Source organism: Heliangelus exortis, chromosome Z (genome assembly GCF_036169615.1).
Source record: "Heliangelus exortis chromosome Z, bHelExo1.hap1, whole genome shotgun sequence".
NCBI classification, from domain to species: Eukaryota; Metazoa; Chordata; class Aves; order Apodiformes; family Trochilidae; genus Heliangelus; species Heliangelus exortis.
Genome location: NC_092454.1, coordinates 27,745,989 through 27,772,060, shown reverse-complemented (window position 1 = coordinate 27,772,060; position 26,072 = coordinate 27,745,989). Strand labels below are relative to the sequence as shown.

At 38.3% G+C, this 26,072-nt stretch overlaps 1 protein-coding gene across 3 annotated transcripts in view; it reads right to left on the bottom strand.

The window, feature by feature from the left end:
- Positions 1 to 26,072, bottom strand: part of EFNA5 (ephrin A5) — a 197,482-nt gene that overhangs the window by 11,086 nt on the left and 160,324 nt on the right. The gene's annotated exons all lie outside the window — the stretch shown is intronic.

Sequence of the window (26,072 nt, the reverse complement as noted above, 5' to 3'; positions counted from 1 at the left end):
TTGTCTTCTCACACTTGAAAAGCTCCTCAGCTGTCTTGAAATGAACGGTCTTATGTCTTCAATGACGTATTTCCAAGGCATGTGTCATTTTTCTCCTAGAAGAACTTACCAAGAAGAGCCAACAAATTCATTACACACAGAGTAAAGAAGCAAACTAAGAGCCCAATATAAAATACAAGACAGATAATGTTGTAGTTCTGCACCTGTTGGGAAGTGCTTGAAAAACTGCTTCCCTCTTTTAATCAGAAGACAAAAGTGTATAGCAATGATGCTGCCCTCTTCACAATTACAAGCAGCTAAGTGTTAACAATTGGCTTTGCTGCAGGCTTTTACTAAATGGAAGTCAGAAAAATTTCCTATACTGACATTTACAGTAACTGGTGTGTTATTTAGAGCACAATATTTGACCTCTGTGGTTATAGTCAGGAAATTGTGTCCTTTCTGTGGCCTTCACTGAATATATGCAACTGGTTAAATATTTTTCTCAGACTAAACTGGCAGTTGTAGATTACTCAGAAGTTAAGAATCATATACTAATTACCAAATTGTGAGCGAAAAGGTAGAAATAATATTTTGAATGGTAGCTAAAATAGTCAATGCAGTAATTATTTCAGAAGGGCACCATGGTGCACATTTATTTAAAGGTGTTTTATTAGAAGTTTTAGCTTTGATGCATACATGCAGTGGTTTATGTCCATAAACTAAGTATGTCTGGGCCCACTGCAGTTCATTAGAATACTCTGTTAGTGCCTCGCTAGGATACCACTAACTAATTAGGAGCTAATAATATGGGAAAAAAATATATGGGAAAAAAAGCCAAAAAAATTCATGTTTCAAACATGTAAGGTTCAGAGCAAACAACAGCTAGCTATTGGACATGTTCTTTACAAGAAGAATGTTAAAATCCACTCCTTGCTTAAGTATTTTTCCACCAGTCCTCCCATGGGTTTGCATGCTATGGACTACATAATGACCACCAGCCCTATTGCAATCATAGCACTTGCATTTAACTAATCATCCCAAAAAATGATGCAATTTTTGCAGCAAGTGTGAAAAAATGCTTTTTTTTCCTTCACAGTAAAAATTATGTGTTATCAATGTTTGCAGTACATTCATAAATGTTCCTCTTTAGTGTTTTGCTCCTCCAGAGGGAATAATAATGACTAAACAAAACAAACAAAAAAATAAAATAAAAAGTGACTTACTGTATTCCTCTCACATCTGCCTCAACAACTAAGAACCAGGTGATAAAGGGATACACTGCAATCTCTTTGGCCTTCCTGAGAAATTAAGAACTGCTTGCCAAGCTGAATGATTGCAATTATTTTTTTCCTTCCGTTCTTCTTCTCCCTTCCTCTTCTCCTTTTCACCATAAAAGAAAAAACAGACTACCTGTAGTATTTACCTGGAGGCCAGATGCATCACCCATGGGGAAGAGTCAGATTGGTTTGTATAATCTGTCTTTCCAGCAACAAGCTCGTTACTTTTTTTTTCTGTTAGGCACATCACACTTGTTTTGTACTACAGAAAGCTGTGAGTCCTCATTAAATATGTGTTTTTACATTGGTTTTGTTTCTTTTTAAGGTAGTGCCTTGAAGTTTGAACTGAAGTTGACATTTGGAGACCTATTCTTCTACATGAAAGTAGTCTTAATGGCAAACTCTTGCTGAAGAGCACAAAACCCCAAATTAGGGTGACTAGACAACTGGCACTTTGACTAACAGCTACAAAGAAATACCAAAGAGCCAAAGCAACACTGTAGAAAGGATGAAAGGCACATATAATTATTTACTAAGAATAAATGCTAAATAGGCTTTTTCTCTAACAGATGTAATACTACAGTTAGGACTTAAAAAACCCAAAGCTTACATGGGATTCATTTGAACCAGAAATCTCCTATGAAACCAACTGCAGCTGGAAAAATTCAAGTCTTGACTAAGGGTTGGAAAGAGCAGAAAAAAGTTCAGAGGTTTTAAGGTGTTTTACTTTCCAGAAATGGCAGGCTTCCAACTCAGCAGTCTGGCAAACTCGGAAACGATATACTTTATATTTCAAATCCCAAAATTCCGAAGGGAGAAAGGAAAAAAAAAAAACAAACCCAAAAAACCAAACAAACACAAAAACCAACCAACCAAACAAACAAAAAAACACCCAAAAAACCCCGCAAAACAACAATTGAAACCTTGCTGCACAAAAGGAAACCTTTGAAAAAAAAAGATCTGTTATATGGAGCAAAAGACTCTATATCCTCTTTTTTAGAATACAAAAGGTCTGACTGGTTTAGTTTCTGTTAGGAAGAACCACAATGAAAAACAGAAGGGCAACTCTGCAGTGTTGCCAGCTTCTGTATTCTATTACAATTCCTACGATACTTCACTCCTCCCCTGCTCAACCTCACTTTTACCAGCAATGTGACAATGTCCTGGGTCTGTCTTTGAAAAGAGCATGTTTTAGACTTCATGGTTACACAAAGACTTGGGGTTAGGAAAAAGTACATTCTAAAATCACAGGATATATTAAAACACGTCAAGGACTGCAAAAATAACTAGTTTGGTCTTTTCATTATTTTAATAGGAAAATTACATGATTCAGAAGAAATTCAAATCATGCTCTCTGAGTTCTTGAGATGAAAATTCCAACTCTGTCAGTTTAGAAAACAAAACAAAACAAAACAAAACATGCAGTGAACTACTGCACACAGATTAAATTTGGGATGGATAAAAAGGTAGCCCATAAAGACAATTTAGATGAGAAAATCTCTCATCTCTGAACCACTTCTGGCTACCATTTTAATACCTTTTAGGGAAAGAAAGGGCAGTGAGAAAAAAGTGTTTTTCTCCACATTTAGAGCCAAACCATAAATATTCCAGTATTTGCTAGCTATATTTAAATATGGAAAAAAAAAAACAATCCACAAAACCCCACAAACAAACAAATAAAAAACTCGTTCCTTTCATCCCACTCCTAAGCAATTATATGCTAGAAAACACATGGTACATTATTAATATATTATCAGGTCCTTCCTCAGCTTAACCTCTTACAACCTGCAAATCACAATTCCACCAATGTGTTTTAGCATGCAATATCCTGTATCAGATACAGAGCTTTATAAAGTTTTATTTTCAAGAACAGTCATTTGCTTTTTCCTTTGTAAAGAAATAAGTATCTATGAGGGCATTAAAAATGCAGTTTTCCATTATGTTTGCCATAGGCAATGTTTCTCAATTTGTGCAAGACAAAAGAAAAAATAACTCATTAGTTGTTAGAAGAGCTTAGACTTTCCCCTGTAGGTTTTTATGTGATTTACAATATAACACAATTCTATGCAAATTAGCCAGGTAAATGCAGAATTAGGTATTCTTCTCACAGTTTAGACTGCAAAAAGTTAAAAATCTACATAAGTGGTACAACTGAAAAAGTCAAGTAGAATTTAATGAACCAATAAAATATTTTGTGTGAGTCCATGATGGCTCATACCTAAAGAAAATAAAGTGGTCTTCAAAATTATTGATCAAAAAAGAAGCTACTTGAAAGGATATACCAATGAGTTTCTCCTTGTTTTAAAATAAAAAATTAAAACCACATAAATATGGGTCCTATGTAAATCCCAGCTTTCATCAATACCTGTGTTTAATTTTTAAGAGTCTTTGCATGCCTGCTCTTTCATTCTGACATAATATTAAGTGTTTTCTTCTGGAAGCATAAACGTGACTCCATTATGAAACAACAAAAATACTGAATATCCATGACTTACTCATTCTTCAGACCTAACAAACAAGCACACTTACTCACTAAGGTGTGACTAAACTTACTTATTTCTTTGCTCTTATCAAGTATACCATGTTTCTATATTTCATCATTATCAAGGCAAGATCACAATAGAAAAAAAATTATGCAAATTAAAGACTCAGAAATCACAAGCCAATAGACAGAGTATCTTGTGTGGTAAACCACCTGATCTAGGACTGATACAAATTGCCTGAAAAAATCCAGCTTAAAAACTAGGAGATCTCGCAAAAAGGGGACAATCAGCCCAAATGAAGTCCATCTACACAAATGCACATAGCATGTACAACAAACAAGAGGATCTAGAAGTCATAGTGCAGTAGGAAAACCATATCATTGACATCACAGAAACGTGGCACAGCTCACGTGACTGGAGTGCTACAGTCAATGACTGCAAGCTCTTCAGAAGGGAAAGGTAAGGAAGGAGAGGTGGTAGGGTTACTCTATAAGTTAGAGAGTGCTATGAATGCCTGGAAGTTAAGGATGGTGACAACACTGTTGAGTAATTAAGGGTTAGAAGTGGGGGGAAGGCCAGCAAACCAGACATCTTGGTGTGAGTCTGTTGTAGACCAGGATGAAGAGAGACACAAAATACTCTATGGACATTTGATAGAAGTCTCTTGTTCTATTGCCCTTGTCCTCACCAGGGACTTCAACTTCCCAGATGTCTGCTGGAAACACGATACAACAGAGATGGAACAGTTCTGGTGTGCAGAGGGCAACTTCATAACATAGCCAGTGAGAGAGCCAACTAAGGAAGGGACATGGCTGGACCTGTTGTTTGTCAACAGAGCTGGGCTTGTGGAAGGTGTAATGGTTGGAAGCTGCCTTGGGCATAGCAACCACAAAATGCTGGAGTTCTCTATTGTTGGGCAGGTAAAGAGAGAAGTCAGCAGAACAGCTACTTTGATCTTTCAGCAAGCAAACTCTGACCCGTCTCCGAGACTGATCAACAGAGTCCCTTGGGAAGCAGTTCTGAAAAGCAGAGGAGCCCAGGAAGGCCACACATTCTTCAAGAAGAAAATCTTACAAGGAACAAGCCACACCCCTGTTCCAAAATAATGAGACAGTGGGGGAAAAGATCAGCCTGGCTGAACAGAGAGATCTGGTTGCAGTAGCCTGTGGATTGGCAAATGTGACCCATGTGTACAAGTACATCCAGAAGGAGATAGTGGGAACTATAGGCCTGCCAGCCTGACCTCAGTGCTGGAAAAGGTTAGGGAGCAGATCATCTTGAATGCCATTATGCAGCACATGAAGCACAACAGCTCATCAGGCCCGTCAGCATGGGTTCATGAAAGGCAGGTCCTGGTTGTCAAACTTAACTTCCTTCTCTGCCAAGGAGACCCATTTTGTGGATGAGGGAAAAGCTGTAGATGTTGTTTACCTGGACCTTAGTATAGCCTTTGGCACTGTTTCCCACAGCGTTCTCCTGGAGAAACTGGCTACAAATGGCCTAGACTGGCATACAATTTCCTGGTGAAAAAGCTGTCTCTATGGCTGTGAATGGCTACAAATGTGAGTTGTGGTGAGTGGAATTAAATCCAGCTGGTGTGCAGTCACAAGCAGTGTTCTCCAGGGCTCGGTGTTTGTGCCAGTTCTCTGTAATATCTTTATCATTGATCTGCATGGGGGGATCAAGTGCACCCTCATTCAGTTTCCAAATTACACTAAATTGGGATGGAGTGTTGATCTGCCTGAGGCTGGGAAGGCTCTACAGAAGGACCTGGACAGGTTCAGCAAGGCCAAGTGTCAGGTCCTGCACTTGGGCCGTGACAACCCCATGCAGTGCTACAGGCCTGGGGATGAGTAGCTGGAAAGATGCCCAGTGGAAAAGAACCTGGGGGCGTTTGTCATCTCCTAGCAGTGTGTCCAGATGGTATAGAAGACCACCAGCATCCTGACTTGTATCACAACCAGTGTGGCCAGCACAACTAGGGAAGTGAATCCTGTGAATCCTCTGTTCCTTTTGGGCCTCCCTACAAGGACAACAAGGTGTTGGAGTGAGTCCAGAGAAGGGCAACAATGCTGGTGAAGGATCTAGAGCACAAGCCTTATAAAGAGTGACTGAGGGAGCTGGGGTGGTTTAGTCTGGAAAAAAGGAGGCTGAGGGGAGACCTTATCTTTACAATTACTTGAAAGGTAGTTGTAAACTACCACAGCTCCTGTAGGACTTGGTCTCTTCTACCTGGTAACAAGCAAAAGAACAAGAGGAAATGGCCCTAAGGTGCACCAGGGGAGGTTTAGATTAGGTTCTTCACTGGAAGGTTATGAAACACTGGAATAGGCTGGCCAAGGAGAGCATCCTTGGGTATGTTGCAGAGGGACACAGTCTTGGTACAGACTTGTGGATACTGGACTTGGTACAGTTCTGTTTGCAGAGTTAGTTTATGGTTCAACTTGATGATCTTAAAAGACTTTTCTAAGTAGAATGATTCTGTGAAAGTTAAAATATCAAAGATGGAAATAAGTAAATAAACAAATAAACAAGCTGGACACGTGCCAACAGTACATGTTTGCAGCCCAGAAGGCCACTTGAACCTTGGCTGATTCATCAAAAGAAGCATGGCTTAGAGATCAAGACAGATTATTCTGTCACCTTACTCTTCCGTGGTAAGACCTCGCCTAGAGTACTGCATCCAGTTCTGGAGCCCTCAATGCAGGAAGGACATAGATCTGATGAAGCAGCTCCAGAGGAGGGGAACAAAAATGAAGGGCTGGTTGAGGAGAAGACAGGTTGAGGGAGCTGCGGTTGTTCAGCCTGGAAAAAAGAAGGGTTTGGAAGACCTAAGAGTACCTTTGGAAGACCTTCAGTACCTGAAGGGGGCCTACAGGAAGGCTGGAGATGGACTGTTTATATGGGCTTATAGTGATAGGACAAGGGGCAATGGTTTTAGAGAAAAGAAGTTTTCGATTGGATATTAGAAAAAAATTCTTACCAGGAGGGCAGTGGAAAAATGGAACAGGTTGCCCAGGGAGGTAGTTGAGTACTCATCCCTGGAGATCTTCAGGGTGAGGCTTGACGAGGTTCTGAACAACCTGATCTAGTTGAGGGCATCCCTACTTGCTGCAGGTGGGTGCTGGACTAAATGCCCTTTAAAGGTCCCTTCCCAACCCAAATTATTCTATGATTCCGTGAGATGCAAGGTCACAGTTAATACAGCCTATGGATTAATACAGGCAAAAGTACTATGGATGCAAAGATTTCCAAATGAAGTTTTGAGATCAACAGTATTAAAAGGGCACCTAATACAAGTGCATACTTTGCTTTACTCCTGCATGCTCAACTACATACGTACGAAGTGAAGGTAAAACCAGCCACACCTTATATTTCTATACTCACCTCTGTACATATGTACATACATGACTGCACACAATGTACATACATGACTGCACACAATGTACATACATGACTGCACACATACAGCAACTTATATTCTCTACTTCACGTCAAATAAAATCATGGAATGCACCGTAATGAAGAAAAAGCGTCAATAAAAGCTGTATGCGCAACAACTGATAGTGAAATATTAGTTTTATTTCCATGACAGCAATGGATGAGGGAACTACCAGGAAGATCCAGCACGTTAACTCATGGCTTAGAGACTGGGGCCAGTGGCAGGGTTTCAGGTTCTTTGACCATGGGGTAAATTCCATGCTACCTAGTGTCCTCAAATCAGATGTGCTTTGCCTGGAAGCTGGTGGGGCTGATCAGGACGGCCTTAAACTAGGTTTGAGGGGGGAGGGGATTGAAACCAGGCTCTCCAAACTTGAGCCCCAGGAGGGAGAGCCTGAGTTAAGAGTAGAATCAACAGCCCAGCTGAAGTGCATGTACTCAATGCATGCAGTATGGGAAACAAACGAGAGGAGATGGAAGCCATCGTGCAGCATGAAAGCTCTGATGTAGTCACTATCACGGAAACGTGGTGGGATGATTCCCATGACTGGAGTGCTGCCATGGATGGCTACAATCTCCTGAGAAGAGACAGACAAGGTAGAAGAGGTGGAGGGGTGGCTCTCTATGTTAGAGAGTCTCTTGACAGTGTAAAAATCAGGGTCAGTAACAATAAGGTTGAGTGCCTGTGGGTCAAAATCAGGGAGAAGGCCAATAGAGCTGATGTCCTCATGGAAGTCTGTTATAGACTACCCAACCAGGATGATGAGAGTGACAAATTATTCTACAAGCAGCTGGCAGATGTCTCAAAATCACCAGCCCTTGTTCTTGTGGGTGACTTCAACCTGCCGGATGTCTGCTGGGCCCGGTTCTGTTTAATATATTCATTGATGATTTAGATTATTTTGATTCCACCATTAGCAAACTCATAGATGACACTAAGTTGGGGGGGAGTGTGGATCAGCTGGAAGGCAGGAGGGCTCTGCAGAGGGACCTGGACAGACTGGAGAGTTGGGCTGATTCCAACGGGATGAAGTTCAACACGGCCAAGTGCCGGGTCCTGCACTTTGGCCACAACAACCCCATGGGGAGCTCCAGGCTGGGCACAGAGTGGCTGAGAGCAGCCAGGCAGAAACGGACCTGGGAGTCTGGATTGACAGGAAGCTGAACATGAGCCAGCAGTGTGCCCAGGTGGCCAAGAAGGCCAGTGGCATCCTGGCCTCTATCAGGTCCAGGGAAGGGATTCTGCCCCTGTACTCAGCCCTGGTGAGGCCACAGCTTGAGTCCTGTGTCCAGTTCTGGGCCCCTCAGTTCAGGAAGGAGACTGAGCTCTTGGAGCAGGTCCAGAGAAGAGCAAGGAGGCTGTGAAGGGATGCAGCACAAGTCCTGTGAGAAAGGGCTGAGGGAGTTGGGGGTGTTCAGCCTGGAGAAGAGGAGGCTCAGAGGAGACCTCATCACTCTCTACAACTCCCTGAAAGGAGGTGTGAGCCTGGGGGGGTCGGTCTCTTCTCCCAGGCAGCTCTCAGTAAGACAAGAGGGCATGGACTTAAGCTCTGCCAGGGGAGGTTTAGGTTAGATATTAGGAAGAAATTCTTTACAGAGAGGGTGATCAGACATTGGAATGGGCTGCCCAGGGAGGTGGTGGATTCTCTATCCCTGGAGGATTTTAAGAAGAGACTGATGTGGCATCCAGTGCCATGGTCTGGTAACCACAGTGGTAGTGAATAAAGGGTTGGACTTGATGATCTCAGAGGTCCCTTCCAACCCAGATGATTCTATGATTTTCTTGTAATGTCTTACACCTATTTCACAATGGCTTTGTACTGTGTGAAAACACTGGGTTATTACGGCCTATCTCACAAGTGACTATATTTTTCAGGCCCCCTAAAAATAGCTTACTAAAGGAAATGACTTGCCAGACAAGTTCTGTTCTCGTGAGAGTTCCTAGAAGAAAGTAATGCATACTTTTTTTCTACATTAGCACTGTATGCTGAATTAACTGTCTGAATGCAACTGCTTGGCCCGGAAGAATCTAATTTTTCTTGTAGTTTCTATTCCATTGCAGTTTACATAATGGGTTGAAAGCTACATGGATTGAAAGCAGTTCTCATATCAAAGTCAGATAAAACAAAATCAAATCATATTTGGTAGCAGATGTAAACCATGAATTTCTAATTTAATTACTGGTCCAGTACTTCCTCTGCTAGCCATGAATCTGTCTTAAGAAGGTCTCTTATCTTCTCTGGAGAATGATTTAATGATAAGCCTCCTCTATTGTAAGATTGGCTCATGTACCTGAGACACACTTTTGTAGTGCAGAACATGAAAGTATCCCAAAGCTCAGCCCTTCACAGTGCTGGCCACCTCCAGAACTGAACAGCAGCTGAGGGCTCACATCAGGCAGACAGCATGACTTTGGAGCTAGTCCAAAGTTTTATTATAGTCATAGTGACCATCTGTCCTCCCAAGTTGCTGAGCCCAGCTCAATTCAGAAAAACATAAAATCATCTCAATGCAAGCACTCTGTTTCCACCACAGCTATCACAAGATAACAAGAAAGCAGAAATTTCAGCTGCAGAAAAACCCCACCCTGTCTGAGCTGTTCATCTGAACTAAGCCCTGAGCCACTACAAAAACCAAGCTCAGCTGTCCTTTGTGAAGGCTTTTTTTTTTTTTTTCCTCCATAAAAGCAAGAACAGTTATGTTAGTTTATCAGTCAGGGCAAAGCTGTCATCTAACTGCAGCCTGAGCTTCTCAGAGAAATCTATCTTGCCTCTGTGGTATTTCTTCTCATTAAAAAACAAACAAAACTCAGCTGGAAATAAATAACAGGCATCTCCTACTTTATAGTCTTATGGCTGCACATAAAGTCCCATGAAATATAAGGGGTACAGATCATATATAGTTCCTTACACATGAAATATCTGAAGGCCTTTCTCTCTGTAAGAAGGTTTCTCTTTCATAAATACTAACTGTATTACATACCATAAAATAAAGGCTCACATTTCTGCACTAGCAGACTGCACATGAATGACTAATGTCATACTTTTATGTTGCAACAAAACAACACTTATTATCTAGAATGAAACAAAAACCTCAGATCTCATTACTGTTTTCAGTGGCATTAACAAAACCAAATACAGTTATTGTACAGCATTAAGAATGTATTAGAGTAAATTGCTAATAAAACAAGCTAATACTACTAAATAGAGCACTTAGAGAAAAAAATACATCTTCATACTTTTCATAAGCACTTTTGTCCTTTGATTTTCCCTTGGTATCACTAGAAATAGAATGGTTTTCCTCAAGCAGCTACACAGTTTGCTAATTTCCATCTCTGAGAACTAGATATAAAATCCTTTGAAGAGACATTATATTCTTGTTAGTTATGACCTTCCCTTTCTGATCTCTACAGCAACATGTTTACACATATGGTATTTGCAGGTATTGTACCATGTTACTAAACCTCATAGGCTTTAATGACCTTAATATTATCTGTGTGTAGGTTTACTACTGCTGACACTATAATTAAAACAGAAGTAAGCACTCCATTCTACTCCATTTTAATGGGTTTGCCACAATGTTTATAATATTTGGAAACATTTATAGTTTCATATGCTATGCTAGTAAATACTGTCAGTTTATAAAAATACAGAAGTCATTATAAATGTATCGTGCTAGGAGTGTGACACATATATAGATATGAGCTCCTTTGCGGAGCGAATCCTCCAGGGGATTACCACACGTCAATTAAAAGATGATTGGGAAAAGCCACCATAGCTTCATCAGGGACAAATTCTGGAAAAAGCATAGACTGTGGGTTGTATTTTGTTGTTATTTAAAATGAATGTTAAGAGGGATAATAATGCAAGTTTGAATGTGTTTGAGTTCACATGCATGCCTAATAGTTTGCAAAAGCATGGCTTAGAAAATGCCATTGATCCAAAGATTTCTGAAGGGCTTTTGCCCTTGGGAAAGTTCTAACAGTTCTAACTTGGCACAGCCTTTACAAAAAATGCAGAGTCAGCTCTCATACAGATAAATCCAAATTTGAACAGGATGGAAAACAGATACGAAATAGAAAATATAAAGTTCATAAAACCCATCATAATCCACTGTTAACTCAAGCCCCAATTCTGACAACTAAAGATGCTCACAGAAGAGATGTTCCATTTCATGTCAGCTACCATGACGGGGTCCCAAGCCATGGCTGAGTGAAGTACAAACACAGTAACAGATGCTAGGACAATATTAATAACAGCCCACCTTTATCAAGTGAATTCCCAGTTTGCTCAAGTCCTTCAGAAGGTCTATTAAACCTCCAATCATTCCACCACAAGCTAGAATTTTTTCTCCAGTCCTTAGACAGATTTCCTTAATCCTTCCATTTGTCACCTTTACTATGGAAAATTTTGGAAAATATCAAGATGTAATTTTCTCTTTAACGAAGCTTTGACTAGTGTATCAGGCAATAGCAGTTTTATTTAAACTTCTAGATCCCTGCTTCTTTCTTCCACTTATCTAGCTTATGTTCAGTACCACACATTACACTCACGCTTTGAAATCTGTATATGAAAAAAGACAGCCTATGTGAGAACAGCAGCAGCCTCATCAAGGAGAACTGTTGCCTTCTTAGGAATGTGATTTCTCACCTATGTCAGAAAAGGACTGCAGACTGTCATAACTATGACTGTGGGAAAGTCTAAAGTGCACATGGGATATCTAATCTTTCATTTTACTCTGCCACAAATTATTTCCTCCTGCCTTTTTTTTTTTTTTTCCTTAGACTAATACGTACCACAGGATGTTTAGCCTTATTTCCAGTGATTATTCCCAGATGAAGTTAAAATTAGATATATATGTGTACTTTTCCATAACTGGGACTCAAAAGCCCTTATGGTTCAGAAACCATTTCTTAAAAGCAATGAATACCACATCAAATGGTTAAAACACACAGGTATCCCTGGAGTTTTCTCTTTCTGGATGTTGTTAACAACAGTTGCCTCAAAACTGAAGCCCTTCTCCACCACTCTTCCAGAAAAATCTCTGTTCCACACTTACAATCTTCCCATGCATATTGGGAAACCCTAATCCATCCTTTCCACCTTCTACTTTCTGAATGAAGCAAGTACCTACCCACCGCACGCTTTCTTCTTTATTCTGTACATGTTAACCAGTTAAAGAAGTCACATAACCAAGCTGTGAGCTGGTTTTGGTGCTTTTCCGAAGGGAGAGAGAGAGCAAGAGAGTGAAGAAGGGAGGCAGGGAGGGAGGGGGAGGGAGGAAAGGAGGAAGGGAGGAAGGGAGGAAGGGAGGAAGGGAGGAAGGGAGGAAGGAAGGAAGGAACGAACGAACGAACGAACGAAAGATGAAGGAACAAAGGAACAAAGGAAAGAACGAAGGAACAAAGGATGGACTGGCTTATGGTTTTGCTTTGTTTCATTCAGAATAAACATGCATCTTGGAACACAGATGTAGAAAAATAACAGGTCTGAAGCACTATCAGTGCTAGCTGCTTTCTGCTGAGATCAAGTGACCATTTTCAGATCCTTTCAATCGGTGGTTAAAAGATCATTACCATACTACTCCCAGGAAGTCAGTCCTCTTGCAAGTGAGCTCCTTTGTTATGAATATGGAACAGATGGAATCAAATCTATCTGCTCCATAGGAACAAAAACACTTAAAACCTTGTTCTCTCTATTAAAGACTCTACTTAGCTCCTTTACAGCACTGGCTCTCTGGACACTGCTGTGAGGTTTTGACTTTATAGAAAAAGGCACTTCATAAAAGCAACAATTCTTCCTCCTAAACCTCTTAAAAGAGGCCTAAGAACTGCAGAAGATAAATGCGGAGTTTAACCTACATGGCTCCTTGGAGATATGCAATTATTCAATTACTATGTTTTTTAAGCTAGAGAAAGGATTTTTTCTAAGGAGGAAAAATAGCTGTATGTTGTAAAGACTACATCAGTGGTAATGAAGTATGTAGACTCTACTATGCTTTAATATGGTTACTCCAATAATGGTCGAATCTAACTATGTTGTTGCAAGAAGAAACACAGATTTTATTTGCACATGTCAGTATGGGCCAAGATGACACTTCTGCAAAGAAATATGTATTGGTTTTTCAAAAATTGACCTTGCTGATATGAGAGAAATACCCTGAATTAGGTCTCCAATATAAAAAAACCCAACAAAACAACCAAAACCAACCCCCCCCAAAAACATTTAATGCATCAATGTTTCTACAAAGAATGCATCTTGTGGGGCCTGTTTCCCAAGACATTAGCATAAACTACATAAATATTACATCAATTATCTTTGCAAATTGAAAATATACATAAACTATAGCTGAAACCAATAGATGTAATCACAGACTGCTCATTTACAGTAAGATTTAAGCAAGTACAGGTAGAATGTATCACTTCTGCTACCCAAGCAATAATAAATGTTTATTTCTAGCCATATGTATGCATGGATAGGGTTTATATCAACCTGCCACAAAAACCCACACAACAAAAGTCAGCATCCTGCTTTACTCACTGTTTAATATATTAATACATTTACTGGATGTTTTTTCAGGAATAATTAAAAAAAAAAAGAAAAAAAAAAAAGAAAAAAAAAAGGATTTTTGTGGCAGGATGCTTTGATTCTGACTAAATCAAATCTTCAGGCAAATCTCCCCCTACCAGTGAAGGCACATCTTGCCTGAAGTTGTAACCTTTGTTGGCAGAAGGGAACTGGCCTTGAAACAGATCACAGAGCAGATGTTCTATGCCAAATCAGAGTCTAGGGATACACAAGCTACTGGAAATAAAATGCTTCCACTGTCTGTTCAATCATTCCAGTTCCCTGCAGTGTGAAATATGAACCTGTCAATATATGGCTGTTGTGCTACAGATGCACCAATGGCTGAAAACATCCCTTATTAAGTCTGCTTTTCAGCCCAAGCATCAGCAGTGACATGTAGGAGCCATTTCCAATGGAAGGTGATCGTGTTTGGGAGGTTTCCACTGGCTCCAACTATACAAAGTGCGTGCATTTGCTTGTAAGCTTTAAAAAATATTTTTCTATTAAATATTCCCACCTGACCTCTGATAAAAATACCCACCTGTGGGCTCACAAAAAAAAATCCCATCAGCTTAATGTCAGAGTTCTGCTACATGATTTATGACAAAAGCCATATAGGAAATCAAATTGTTAAATAGTAAAGCACCTCAGCAAAAGGCCATGACAGTCCAATGTTCCAGCTCCTTCTGGTACTGATCTCCCCATCTTTATGTTTCTGTCTGATTAAAACATTACCTGCTTAGAGACACACACACTTGCTCTTGAGAAACTGTTGTTTAAAAAAGCAGTTAAACATTAAATATTGTATTTTGAAGTCTTTTTCAATCCATATTAACACTACAGTGACTCTTCAATGTGCTTCCAAGCTAATGGTTGCACTTTGTGTCAAAAGGACAAAATTGCAATAATACTCGATGACTATCTTAGACCTTGACTGTGGGAGAGCAGAAATGGGGCTCAAGTTGACACAAATATTGTATTTGGACTTAAACAAACAAAAAAACCAACCAACCCAAAAAAACCCAACAACTGGTAAAGCACAAACATACCGTTCAAAAGAACGTACTGGCAATCTTTCAAGATGTTTACAGTCTTCTATAGAGATCACATTTTCAGAAGCCAAGTGCTTCATGTGCAAAGCATTTCAGAAACCTGGCCAACTACTTCTAGGCCTAAGTGACAGTTAAGTACTTCTAAAATTATTACTTTAATCCAGAATGCTAAGCACTTCGTACATATGGCCTGTAATATACAATCTATTTTACCCGCTTTTGCACTGGGACCAATGACTAGCAGGATGTGCAATTTACAAAGTATAAGCTACATATATTGTATCTGCCCTGGGTTGAGGTGGACTGTGAGATGGGGTTTTTTGTTTTTTAAAATTGGTGTGTTCAGGTGCCTTTCAGAGCAGTCCTCTAAAGCTTAAATAAAAATTCTCTAAAATGCAGATGCACCAAAATCAATGTAATTTCCACTGATAATCAAGTAAAAAAACCCATAATGATCAAGTAATTTGTGTGCAGTTGGAAGTTTCTTGTACAAGTCCAGTTAACATAAATCAAATTAATAGTTTATAGCATTAATGCACGTACACAATACCTATTTAGTTTTCAATCTTGAAACAGATCCAGCAGTAAATAGAAATAAAAGACTTTCTTCATGAAATGGCTTAAAAAAACCCTTACTGCTTAGTTTTGAAGTCTCCCCCCCACACACACTATTATTTCATGGTCTTCTTTATTCAATCTAGAATTCAGTTTCTGAAGACCTAGGGCTCTATGACAGTGGAAAAGGGGAGCAGAACTAAGCAGAGCATGGAAGTAAAGTTAAAACCTCAAATCACACCTCTAGCTTCAGAAGCACTGCAAGGAGTCCCCTGTCTAAACTAGCGCTGAATTTATCTGTAAATTCATTTTCACTTACGAAAGCATAAGCAACATGTAGTGGTAATGACAAAGTTATACTACATTGAGGACAAGCAGGAACAACTGGTTAGGTCAGCCCATAGAGAATCAGAGAACCATAGAATATGATGAGTTGGAAGGGATCCATCATGATCACCAAGTCCAACCAGGCACCCCCAGAATCACACTGTGTGCCCAAGTGTCATCCAAACGCTTCTTGAACTCAGGCAGGCTTGGTGCTGTGACCACATCCCTGGGGAGCCTGTTCCATTGCTCAGCTGCCCCCTGGGTGACAAACCTTTTCCTAATACCTAACCTACACCTTCCCTGATTCAGCTTCCTACCATTTCCCTGAATCTGCCGTCGGTCATAAAAGTGAAGAAACTAGAGCCAGACTCATCTCTTCCCCTCACAGAAATCCGTATACTATGATGAGGCACCCCTCACATGGAGTAAAATGATAATCTAATGGAAGTATAATACAATGCTCAAGAGGCACTTCTCTGGTATGTTGTATTACAAATAGTTTTCAGTAGAGAAAAAATAAATATGCTTCTATTTTGACAAAATTATATTTAAAATCACAATAGCTAAAGCCTTTAACACAAAAGGATTGGGGTTTTTTTATGGAAGACTGAAACATTATGCGACATTTTGATGTTACTATTTTTTATATATGTGTTATATGTGTTATATTTTTTATATATGCACATATAAAAGCACATGGTCCATAAACAGCTGCTAAATAAACACATGGTAAATATAGGAAAAAAAATCAGTGAGTACAGAAGCAAACATTGTTACAGATATTTTGTAATTTTTGAAAGGACAGTATCTATAAGAACAAACAGCCTCAAGGAAAAAAAAAACCAAATAAGTTCTTCACAAAACAGATTCAATCCACGTTTCACACATGCTTATATTAGAGCAATGGGTATGACTGAGTTCTCAGATTACACTGAGTTCACCAGCTGCTCCTTGTTAATTTTGGGGAAAGAAGGAGACATTAACTCCATGTTCTAAAACCTCCATGAAATAGAAGCATTCCTGTGGAAACCTCTTTAAGTTTGATGCTGATCAGAAGCCATCCGCATTACAGTTTGAGAATTAGCCATAGTAACTTCTTCGGGGAAATGAAACTACCTCTACTGATTTCATTCTGCCTTTTTCTTCTGAAATATTTCACTGAGAATAACTGGAACCTAAGGATGCTTCAGAGGAGTCTCTCCTCTCAGAGGAGACTCTAAGAGAGTCATTCTCTTAGAACATGGAGTTATTGTCTCCTTCTTTCCCCAAAATTAACAAGAGTCTTTCTCTTAGAGTCTTTTTGAGAGAAAGAAGTATTAGGAAGAAATGTTATATTTGTGACTATACTTTCTTTTCACAGGATCCCAGACAAAAAATGGAAACTGTCAAAGCTACCAATTAATTTTCGAATCTCTCTGTAATTACTTTTTTTTCCTCTTTTGACCCTTGTTTGTCTCCTTTCCAACAAACAGCTTATTTTTCACTTGTGTCTTGATTTCCTTCATTTTATACCATTCAATTCGCTAAAGAGCAAAATCGGAAGAAAAAAGGTCCATAAAGAAACAAAATACAGCATGTTCTTTCTTTAAGTCCTTGGAACAGGGTAATCTTAAGAAGTAGTATGGTAGAAAATAGATTTTGTCTGTTCAAAACACATACAGTCCGAAGGTCATGTAGGCAGACTGCCCCTCATTACTGTTAAGCCCCACGGTATTAATTTTGAGCTCTTTCTTATCATTCTACTCATTTTTTTCACACCCTGAACTGACTTCTTGGACCACTCCTACAGTACTCCACAGAACTACCTCTAAATGCACGGAGTATGCAGTGGTCACATACACTGCTCTTTGTACTAGGATATGTGAAGATGGTTTGAGGTTAAAAAAGCCCAACAACAACAAACAAAAAAACCCACAATGTGGACAAAAAAAAAAAAAAAAAAAAAAAAAAAAAAAAAAAAAAAAAAAATGGAGAAAGCATGAAGACCTGATGAACTAAAATGTGCTAAAACAGCAGTTCAATAGACATCTCACTTCTACACGATGTTTGGACTTGCCAAAAAAGAAATGTGGGCCTGGTTGGGTTTTTTGAGTTCATTCGGCTTTGCTGATTAACCTGTTTCTTCTCTTAAAATTAATTACACCATCTTCTGTCTCCACTGTATAATTTTATCAAGAAGGCAACAAATCATACTAGCAGTGACAGTCTGCAGTGAAGTGGACTGTATAGTAAAATACAGTTTTCCTCAAATGTATTGCTGAAACCGTTAATCTTTATCTAAATGCCCATAATAACTGCTCTATTCTCTGTGGCAGTAGGGAGTGAAAAATGCCTTCCAGAAAGCATTTTGGCAGCCAATCTGCTTGTTAATAAAACCTGGAGAAACATTTGTGATTAATATGAATTACTAATTCCACTTCTAATGCCTAAACGTGACAGTGACTAATTTACACAGTTTCTCTTAAGCTGCCAGTGAATATTTCAAGTGGGACTGCAAACAAAAAATGCTGCTGCATTTTTGCTTAGAAACATACATATGTTTCAAAGCTACCACAAGTGCAGCACTGGAGGTGACGAACTTTGGCAATAATTTCTTAACATACTGGCTGATAACTCTGCTTGGGACAGGGCGGAAGGAGTCAGCAGTGAAAGCTACCTACAGCCCTCCTATTTTAATTTGGAACTAGCACCTTTTGTACAAAGCTGTTACAACAAACTGTGAGGCCATGAGATGGCTGATGCTTTCACTACCTAGTTGGTAACATTTTTTAGTGCTACAATAGCAGACAACTAAAATTTTTTCATTTTAAGTCTGAAAATCAAAGCATGTGGGCTGGAATGTGGGCACATCCCAGCACAGCACCAAACAGCTGCAAAGCAGATGCTTCATTTCTCAGAGGCGATCTTGTGATCACACAGATTACTCCAGTGAGACCCAGGTAGAAGATACAGCACTATCAACGGTGAAAAATAAGAAACACCTCTATTTCAAAGCTTAAGATAACTGGCTTGACAACTAATATCTTTGTCTCGTTACACACAAACTTTAAACATATGTGATTTTAAACATGTGACTTTAAACTTTCAACATGTGACTGCTAATTTTAAACTTCAGTAGCATTATAATTTGCCTGTGTATATTCAACTTCTGATAAAATAATTTTAAAAGTCTTGCGAAATATGAGAAAATTTGAGAAAATAAATTACTGAACAATAACTTACCCATGTCAGTTGCTCACATCTGAACTGCAGAACACTGTCATCACCTTCCCTGGAATGTGTTTTCTGAGCAAACATACGCTTTGCTTCTGCACCTCTCTGAGAAAGACATTTTCTACCTTGCTGATGTGCCTAGAGAGTTCTGAGTATGCCATTACTACTTTCTATTTTGTGTTGCTGTTTACAGTACCTGTTTACAGAACCTAAGGAAGTCAGATCCCACCACCGAAAGAAGCAGCACTGTAACTCCATTCCCCTGGGGAAAGCCAAGTTCATGACTTTTCTGTGTCACCAGCCAGAAGCAGAGTTGTTAATACTAAGCCCTTTCCAAGAGGACAGGTTGCATTCTTTTACAGTCCCCAGGATGCTTAAGAGAAACAGACATAAAAGCTACTTTATTTCTGCTCAAGATTTCTCTTGTATAAATACATTTACATGGGTACAGACAGCAAACCCTGCTGCAGCTGCTACTAGGGATCCTGGCTTCAGTCCCAGCATAGGGCTCTGTGCTGTAGGACGTATTTCAGGCATTTTTCAGTGCCTCATAGCTAGTATCTTCTTCAAAACCCTACAACATTGGAGATAAGTAGACCACATGCAATTTTTAATGATACAGGCATCAAGATTCAGCAAGATGACCTAGTATTATTAGAGGCAGACACATCAAAAACAAATAAGAAGAAATCTAATATCCCCACCTACAACTCTCAAAATATAATGTAGGTTAAACTGCTCTGGTGTATTTCTCCCTGAACACATTTTGAATGCCAGTACAACTGAATTGTCAGGGCTCTTTAAATTGATTAATACACTGCCATTCTGACTATCCTTCAAATAATTAAGAACATTTCACTCCCAGAAGCTCAGTAACAGCAGTGTTACTCCCATATCCATCATCAGGAGCCTGGTTACTTTTGTGCACTGAGATTCTGTGAGATTCTGCAAGTGAGATTCTGATACACCTTCAAGCCATCCTTAATTCCCTAAAGCAGTGCTGTGTCTAGCTGGCTATACCACTTGATACTTTAAATATTAAATATCCATGATATAGAAGGGAATCCAGGAAGATTGCAGAGGCAGTAAAAATCTTGTTTGGCCAATAATGGAAATCTGAGAATGACTTACTGTTTTTCTGAGGAGAAGCAGAAAACATGTGGAAGTCCGAAAGATTTTTTTAGAACAAAGCAGTTCTATCCATTTCTGAATACTCTGAAAAATCTTATTCTGTATGATTTCTGTTGACTTGCCAAGAATCTTGAAGTTTGAAGCAATAGCAGCATGTATCATTTTCAGTCCAGAGTATTGGCTACCTGGTCTGAATTAAATACATTATTGGGGGGAAAAAAAAAAAAAATTGAAAATTCTGTAGCATTCTCATATTCTACAGCCCCCGCTAACACCAAAGGGTTAGGTAACTTAGAAAGTTTGCTTTTTTCAAATACAAGTATTTATGAAAATATGGAATTGAAAGTTGAATATTTACTTATGAAACAGGATCATCAGCCAATTGCTCTACACTCAGATACATTATTTCATTGAGGAAGTTTGGTTTTGGTCTATTGGGCGCAGGCAATCATAAATGCTTTGTTTGTGTCATGACACATGACATGACCAGAAAAAACACTGCCTTGGTGAGTTAGTCTGAGGAACAGGGACACAATGATGATGTGGAGGCAATGAAGTACAACAGTTATTCCAAATGTCACTGATACATTATTTCAGTTTCTGTTGACATCTGCTCCATGTTACAAAATGCATAAGTCTAATACAACAGCTCATTAAACAGGTTTCAGTTTGCTCAGAAATCAAATTAGAACACTGTTACAGAGTTGTAAATTCTCACATGATTATTAACACTACTCTCCACTCCTATGAGTTCTTTCATCCAAGAAATATACATGCTTCACTTTATTAATCTCATCATCCCAGTGAAGTACGGCTGCTATGAGCCTCACCTACCACTGTAATGCAGCCACCTCTGAGATGTTAAGTTGTAGCTGTTGAACATAAAAACTGACTTGAAACAAGAAATGACAAATGGTTGGTCAGGATTCAAAGGGCCGTGTGCAACTCTTTCAATCGTACTTCTAGCAGAACATTGGAATTTAAATACTTTTAAGAAATTCAAATGGGATTTTTATAAGAATCACAAATATTAACAATTACACCAATCCATAGTCACCAGTATGGAACATTCAATCACCATTTCTCTCAAGGCCATATGGCCTTATCAAGTTCCTAATGCTGTTCTAAGGTCTTTTATCCAAGGTTTAAGCAGTATATCTTGTGTGATTTTATGATCACATAACAACATCCCATACATGCTTTATTTTACTACAAAATGAACTGGCCTCCACTGAACGTGTTAGGAAAAGGAAAAAAAAGGAAAATAAGACATCCTTTCTATCTAGAGGCATTCCCTCATTCTTCTAGTATTAAAAATCAGTCCTTCAATAAAATTCAACAATAGTCATTGGCCCTCCTATAGAGGTGAAGATAAACAACGTAGTTGTGAGACAGCTTTAGAAGTTGCAGATACGCAGTACACCCTCCCCTCTTGTACTTCTGCTACTATCAGTATCATAATGGCAGCTGAATTTTTGAAGAACATAAATCCAAATCCTTTTGTTTCAACTAGTTATTAGGAAGACATTCATTCCCTTTGAAAAACTCAACCAATAGAATTGGTTTACAATTGACAATTGACTATTACTTCCCTGGGTTTTCTCTTAATTTTCCTATATGGATTGCTCCTGAGTTCCAAATTATTCAACAGCTTTTAACACTCCATTTGAGGATTCTAATACTACCAACATCATAACCTACTAGAAAGTGGTAACTGTTTCTGCTTGCTTGCTTTTTTTTTTTTTTTTTTTTTTTTTTTTTTTTTTTTTTTTTTTTTTTCCAGGACCAGCACTTAATTCTTCTGATGCTTTCTTAAAAGGAACCTGTCCTTTAATCTACACACTAGGCTAAGCATGAATTCACATTTAAAGGTCACCTTCCTTATCTGTCTAATGTTACCACACAAAAACATTTTTCAAGTACACATTTATCAAACCCTTTCAGCTGCTTTGATTTCATTCAGAACATTTCAAGTGATTCTGGTAAACCAGCTATCAAAGCAGGATTTGTAGTAGAGTGGCATGTCTGAGCCCCATGCTGCCAAAGCAGCATCAGTATTTCCGATCAGGTCTTGACGAAAAGTTAATGAGGCACCTGGCAATAAACTGTTTCCCCAAAAGAAACATACTAAAAATGTTTACAATCCCCTCAGCATTCTTTAATAATGTTTTTTTAGCTAACATTCATTTTTTAGCTTTTTGTGCAAACCAGGATGTCCAGACAGAGAGTTGCAAAAGGGGTCTTCTGACCCTCTGTCTTCTAAAAGCAATGAGAAAACACAAACACCATCAGTACTCTCATTAACTAACACCTGTTGAACTGAAGACAGATGGTCCTTTACCACTTGCTGAAAGACACATCCAGTCTTCACTTCTAAAGCAAAATAATTGCTACTTCAGTCAATCTTTTCCACAAACAATTTTTAATAAAATTTATCCTATGGAGTACATACAGTGACTCCAGTTCCCCTGCATAAGCTGAATATGGCACAGCAAGATATATCATCAGACTGGCTTTACTTATTTCTCTGCTGTTTGTACAACTCTGTAAAACTGAAGTACAAACTGTCCCAAGCCAAATCTTTGAGTCAGTGTTGACAGATTTAAGGTGGAAAAACACCCAAATAAGGCCTTTTCCAGCATTTAAGTTACTGATCTTAGGGAAGAAAACCTACACAAATAGGGGGTTTGTTGAAATATCTCCTAAAACAAGTGTAGACTATGATTAGAGGAAAAAGCAAAATAATCTATTTTTCATGTATGAATAGTCTTTTTTTGTCTTACAGGAAAAGGTACTACGGGTATTGGTCAAGAAGCCTAATAGACGTTTCACCAAGGATTTTGTGAGACAAGTAGCATTAGAAATGTGCAAAATGACAAACTGCCTGAACAAGCAGATATATAAGGTGTACAATGACTGAATGCAAAGAGATACCCAATACTTATTGTAACTAAAAACAGAAGAAAAGAAACTCTGAGATATACAGAGTATTGTCATTCAAATGGAAAATACTGTCTTCCTCACAACTCTAAGAATGCTCTGAAGAAGAATCAGTACTAGGTGCATTGAACATCAAGAAGCCTTTTACATAAAGACAACTTCAAAATCAGGCTGACATTGTCTTTACACCTACATTGATAAATGTGCTTGTGACTGTGCTTTCTCTGAATTTCCAAGATGCTGTAATTTGCCACTTATGCCCACATCAGTTTGCTGGTCAAGAGACTTGTCTTTGCAAGTATGATGGCTTAGAGAGAAACCGCTTTATTCTAAGTGTTGGATAAAAAAAAAAAAAAAAAATGTTTTTCTAGACTACTACTAGTAAAATATTACTGCACAACCCCATCTGGGATAAAATAACAGAAGTAACAGCTGACTTCCTCCAGAAAATGTAAGTAACCTAACAATTAGCCGTACTGTTTACATAACCCTACAGTAAACCTATAGATTTTGATATTCTTCAGCATGCAACTGAGTAGTCATCCTGCTTTCTTTACATCGTCTACTTTACCAGTAGGAATTTCCTCAAATAAGTCATACTCAAAATCTGAGAACTAATATACCTACAACTTCAAACAGCAAGGAATGTCCTCAAGAACTAAGAGTCAAAAATTTCGAAAAAAGCATAATTGGTGCAGAGAGTATGACAAAGACAGCATAGACCTCTTATGGATAAATCATGTCACATGCAGACTTATTTGTTGGAATAACTGGACTGATTGGTGATACAAAACCATATATTACAGATTAATTCTGACACTACACCTTATAAACAGCTTTCAAGAAAAGAGCAACGTTGTCTAACAAATTAACACCTGAGCTTGGTTTGGAAAGTGAGGTGAGGATTCTGTAGTACTGTATGCCAGCCTGGTTGTACCCTCATTTGTTTATTTCAGCAGCTCTGAACAACTAGTTGCTAAGTTGTTACTGATATTTTATTCAGCACTTAGCATATGAATAAAAATAAAACACAATTAAGTAAAGAGTAATCAAAAGGATACATTAATTTTAAACTATATGAGCACACAATATACATTTTAAAAAACTTTTTTTCCTGTCTTGCTTTTTTGTTCATCTCATCTTACATGGTACCCTACCTTAACCTGCAGACCCAAACTTATTTTCCCTTCCAAAGGATGTCAAAATCACTGTTATATCACCAAGTACTTAGTTGCTGCTTTCTCTCTGTTTCATTTTTTTCAGTTTCAGTAGTAATACTATTTTGTCTCTTTTCAGGCTAACATACCTGACGGGAGGACTTGCTAAGTACTATGTAATAACTGAGGCTTCAGATTATGATTTATTATTTATTTTCCCCAGCACCTCATTGTAACCCTTACCTAAATAAAAGTCAATTTGTCTATAAATATTTAATGACCTTTCCTCTTTCAAAAGTAACCTCCATCAATACTTGCTGATTGCATGTCTGCAATGCTGAATTCATTTCTTCAATATAAATTTGATAACAGAAAGACAGATTTTGCTTCTTGCATTTTTCTGGAATTAACATGCAAAAAAGGCAGATCCAAGCTCATCTGAGGAATACATGAAGGCACAGGCATAAGAAAGAAAAGTAGCATTTTCAAAACCAACAGTTCAGTAAAAGCAACAGTGATTGTTTTCAAATTATTGCATTTTCTAGAAATAACACAAGCAAGACAGGCAAGTAACATCCTTAAAAGGGAAACCATTAAGATTTTTGAAAAATCACTGAGCAGACAGTATTAAAGCTAAATACCTAATGAATCATGTAATATTTTTGTTATGCAGTGTTTTGAAGCAAGCCCTTAACAGTTAAATGATGCAGTTAAATTAGTATTATAAAAAATACATAAAAATTTTTTAGAAATATTAAAGTTAACCACAAATGAGGAAAACCATGCATAAGGAATGTAGGTGTAATTGAATAGTAACATCTTGCTTGAGTTTAGTGGATTTTGTGTATTTTAACAATGAAGCTACTAGCTAGAAACACCAAGCTGAGATTTCTCATATTTTTGCCTTCATCTAAATGTTTTGTTTAACCTTCATTAAACATCTCTCTTTTTTCTTTTTTTAAATTTTAGAAAACAAATTTTTTGTGGGTTTTTTGTTTTTTACTTTTTTTTCCCAGTGCTTGCAAGTACTAATGCCACCTCTGCGTCTCATTTTATTGAGACCATGTGATAGTAAATAATGCATTCCTTAGTTTACTTATTCCTGTTGTCTCAATAATGATGCTCAGGAACAGAATTTAAAAAAAACCAAAAAAACAACAACAGCAAAAAACAACCAACCAAAACCACACAGAACACACCAAAAACCCCAGTATCAGAGTTTTAAATGACACAAAACTCCTGTTGAAGCTTTGAAGTTAACAGGAATCTTTTGTGAGTGACACAAGTAATACTGGGCCTGTATAGTACAGACTTATTTATCCTAGAACATTATCCAAAGTTTCAATTTTCAAATATTTTAAATTATTAATATTTATTTTTATTATTATTTCAAGTAAGCACAAGAAAAAGGCACTGTTCTCCTGGGCTGAGCCACCATTTATTATAGGTTGTTATTCACTGGAAGCAAAAGAAACTAATGGAAAACAATCTATTATTATATATTTCCCTGTAGATTTAGAAAGGGAAGAGAAAAATTTCAATGCCAAAGAAATGAGGCTGAAAAACAAGGATCATACAAACTCAGCTTCTCTAGTGAAATGAGGTGGAATGACTGTTCCACAGTAGAAAGTCTACACATACTAAGGCAATATTTATTGGGATCTACAGTCTGTCTAAAGCTTTAAACTCTAGTCTAACACTAAAAAACATTTAAAAACTATTGCTGGGGCTGTCAAAACTTGTTAGGACTAGAAGATTCAGGTACAAAACAAATTGATGAAATAAGATCTTTGTTGAAGGATTAAACAAATGAAGCAGCAGCATCTGCACAGTGGAGCCATGGAATCAGTTAGCTCAACCCACTGTTTTTTAACCTCCTGTTGCTTTTACTTCCTTTAGCCCAGATGTTACCCTGCATCTCATCTGGGTGTCCAGAAGAGAGAAGAGT